At 43.7% G+C, this 4162-nt stretch overlaps 1 long non-coding RNA gene across 1 annotated transcript; it reads left to right on the forward strand.

Moving 5' to 3' along the window:
* Positions 1-2566: 2566 nt before the first annotated feature.
* On the forward strand, positions 2567-3669 carry LOC140690042 (uncharacterized). Its single transcript, XR_012065234.1, has 2 exons — positions 2567-3329; positions 3501-3669. It is a non-coding gene; the product is annotated as an uncharacterized lncRNA (long non-coding RNA).
* Positions 3670-4162: the final 493 nt, after the last annotated feature.

The raw sequence follows: 4162 nt of genomic DNA on the forward strand, positions 1-4162 counted from the left end.
CAGCTGTCACTCTTTGACATAAAGTTTGCAAGATCTGTCACCAAACTTGCTGAATGTTTTTTTAAGTTCTGAATATTTTCCTGTCAGTGGATACTACTAGTTTATTTTTTATCTTAAGAAATGTGTGTTTGTGTGTGTGTATAGGGGTGTACATCTGTGTGTGATTTACCTAGTAAATTTAACATCTCTGCAGTGAGCTTTTTCAAACAAACCACAAGAGACTAGGTCAATAAAAAATGAGAGTTCCAAACAAAATAGTTTTGCCCAAGACTCTGATCATTGAAGACGGAGAGTTCCCAAGGCGTGTATTTTTTAAACGCCATTCTGGCATTTACTTGAATTTCTATGATAATAATTACCAAACAGGATCGGTCTTCTCCAGCGTGATGGATAGCCCTATGAATACCCAAAGGCATTCTCGTAACCGCGAGCTGTGGAAAGGCATGTACCTTTGGAATGGAATATAAACACCTCGGGGCAGCGTCAGTCCTTACAGGCGATGGAGGGACAGAAAGGGGGCCCTGATGTACTGCAGTGCCGGACAGTGCACCGGGCTGCCCGTGGTCCTGACGCGGACACTCCTGAGGACCGTGCTCGGCTCACACCTGGGCAGCATGTTGGATGCCACGTTGCTTTCTCTAATTCCTGCATCCACACATGATGGAATGTCGTGCTGGGCTGTAAGGGCACAAACACAGTCCGTCTGCGCCCACGGCAGCAGGTGACGTCAGGTGCTTGGCAACTGCGCTGGCGCATCTTGCTGAGCGCACCTGTCCCGTGGTCCTCTGGGGAGCAGGGCGCCCAGCTGTGGGCTAGCTTCTCTCCGCTGTAATCTGCTCCTTTTCATTTGAAGACTCTGTGTTGGTTTGGCAAAGCTGCTCCAGACCTTGGGCTGCTGGACTGTCAAGTGAGAAGCCTCGCCGCGGTGCTATTTAGAGCCTAAAGGCAGGTGAGACCCCAGGTGACTGTTCTGTGATAAGGGAAATGAGCTAACACTTGTGTTTCAAATGATGTCATTACAATTTAGTTCAAAACTTCCTGCTGAGAATGGATAGAAAGGTCCTTTGGTAGCATTTTCACAGCAAAGTGGAGCCAACCACCTCAAAAACATTCTCTCTCTCTGCTGCCCCCTAAAAATTTCTGCAACGTTGGATAGATACCCTACACTCCGTGCTGTCCAGTACAGGTTCCCCCAGCCACGTGTGGCTGGTAAGTCTTTGACATGTGGGTCGTGTGGGGAAGAAGCTAATTTTTAATGTTAAGTAATTCAACTGAAATTGGCCACATGCGGTCAGTGGCTACTGAGTCGGACGGCCCGGATTCTAGCCGCTGCCTCTTAAAAATCGTGATACTGTGTGCAATTATGAAATGACTATTTGTGTGGTATCTTCTCAACCGTAGTTTTAAAAAACAAAAAAAAAAAGCAAGAAACACTTAGGGTCTTGGTTTACCCAGTTTATCTCCGTCCTGTGTCTCTCTGGGCCAGGGACTGGGGTAACAGCGTGATGTAGTGTGTTATTTAGGACGTGGTCCACGGTCCTCAGGTGGTGCAATATGGACTGAAAATGACAGGTATGCACGTTAAAGACCCCGTGACAGTCATAGGTGGCTTGATACAGGTGAGCACGGGGTGCTCACAGAATACACAGAGAGTCTGACTAAAAGGAAATGCTTGGCCGAAGAGCTGACATTTAAGTTGAGCTTGAGACATAAAAAGAAATAATGGGATACAATCGGTACAAAAACTGCCAGCCACAAACACTTAGAACTTCTGGATAAAATAGAAGAAGAGGGATTTAACAGAAGAACTACGCTTGCAAGGGAAAAAGAAGTAAGGGGAAGAACTTCTCAGCTTTCAGAAAGGAAGGGCGCCTGATCGCTGGATCAGTAAACACGTGTGCCAGCAGGGCGGGGCTGGGTTGACCTGGGGTTATGGCTTTGTGCAGTCTAGGGGCTCGGGACACTAGACAAGGACATGGAGTGGGGGGGAACAGAGACCCGTGAAAAGCCAGTGTCCTGTAGACGAGGGCTGCACCTTCGGCGAAAGGTGTCTGACCTTTCAGAGGAGAGTCAGCCAAGCACGGTCCGTAAGGCAGAGGCTCTCAGGCCTGGTGCTCCAGCAGCGCCCGCGGGGGCAGAGGAACAGGAACGAAAAGCAGGGATGCCGCATCGCGCCGCCTGATGAGCCCAGGACCTCTGCGCTGCGCAGGCAGTCCCAAAGCGCAGCCCAGTTTGAGAACCGCTGTGGGAGGTGAACATCTCTGAGAATTTAAAACCCCACATAGCGCGCAAAATGGGGATTTACATTTCCGCTGATGCCATGAGCAGAAATCATAATCGGAAATACTAGCAAGAATATCCTGCCTAAACTGATGCTCCTGGAATTCCTGGGGACCCAAAAAGTCCTGCAGGTAAAAGAAACTCTTCCAAAGTTGAACTGAAAACAAATGAACAAAAACCAGTTGGTTTTCATTCTTGTTTTTCCGCATACAACCTGGCACACACAGAATAACGTGTTTAACAAATATATACTGATCTAACACATGTTTTTCTTTCTCGCAGGACGATGGTCAGGATTTACCATCATTCCCAGGGTGCCTTTTGAGTAGCCCTGTATTACTCTGAGTTTCCTGGCCCCAGGATTTCTTTTATGTTGATTCCTTCAGTAAAGTCAAAATGTGGACGTCACACTTAGCTCAGAACCGCATCCAAAATGCTTCTTACATTGATTATAACTTCTCACATTTACTGTATCTGCTAAAAGAATCAAAGCTGTCTTCACACTCGCAGGTGGAGGTGCTGGCTGCATATTCCTGGCTCCACCTGACTCCAGTTCCTCTAATTACCACCCCCACTGATCATGGTCATCCTGATGGAGACTCCCAAGAGAAAGCTGAGATAGAAAGAAAAAAAGAAAGAAAGAGAGGAAGAGAGAAAGAAAAGAAAAGAAAGAAAGAAAGAGAGAGAAAGAAAGAAAGAAAGAAAGAGAGAGGAAGAAGAGAAAGAAAGAAAGAAAGAAAGAAAGAAAGAAAGAAAGAAAGAAAGAAAGAAAGAAAAAGAAAGAAAGAAAGAAAGAAAGAAAGAAAGAAAGAAAGAAAGAAAGAAAGAAAGAAAGAAAGAAAGAAAGAAAGAAAAAAGGAAAGGAAGGAAGGAAGGAAGAAAGAAAGAGAAAGAAAGAAAGGGAGAAAGAAAGAAAAAGAAAAGGAAAGAAAGAAAAGAAAAGGAAAGAAAGGAAGGAAGGAAGAAAGAAAAGCCACAGCTCAGGGCTTCTGTGTCTGGCCTTCCATGTTGGTGGTGGGATGGGCAATGCAGAACAAGAAAATTCAGAGGTAGTTCTGCTTTCCTGATGGCTTCCAGTGGTTCCTTTTACTTTACCCTTTAATGTCTTTTCCTGTTTTCCCTTCAGTATCAGCCACCTTCCCTGCAACTTTCATTTATTCTCTTTTGCACAAAGTTGATCTTCTCATGAACGTATTTTTTTTCCTCTTTCCTGCTCACAGCAACTCCTATTAAGGAGATCTGCATTCAACTCTCAGAAGGGAAATTGGACTTTCCTTACAAGCACAGCAAGTCTAAGGTTCTTAAAGTTCCTCCCCTAAGAATTTCCACGACTTTTTATCCCCCTCTCTGTGCCTGACTTTTGTAATAAATGTAACTTCCTTGCCTTGACAGTAGGGTTAGGAGTCCAGTAAATTACTTTGCTTCTGTGGCTAAATGTGATAGAATAAACTTTGACCCTCTAATGTTCCTTTTACACAGAAGAGTTCTATACATTTATTTTATGTTTACTTCAAGAATGTTTGCCACATCAAGGAAAAAAAGGTGAACTCCTTGCTCTTTCTCTATAAAATGGATTTATATCAAGGAATTAAATGCATAGGATTTTTATAGCTTTTTCTTCTCCTGGCTGTCTTAGGAAGTTTGTTGTCAGTCAATCAAGAAAAAAGATTTCAGTAAGCGCATTTGATGTACAAGCCACTGAGAGGAACACAAATACTCATATTCAATGAACATGTAAAGATATTTCATGTATCAATTACCGCCTTAGATACAGCCCCAGAATTATATATATATACATATATACATATATATGTGCATGCACATAATTTATTATTTATAAAAACATAGAAAATTGTGAACATTGCTACTTGAATAATTCAGT

Source organism: Vicugna pacos, chromosome 28 (assembly GCF_048564905.1).
Source record: "Vicugna pacos chromosome 28, VicPac4, whole genome shotgun sequence".
Lineage (NCBI taxonomy): Eukaryota > Metazoa > Chordata > Mammalia > Artiodactyla > Camelidae > Vicugna > Vicugna pacos.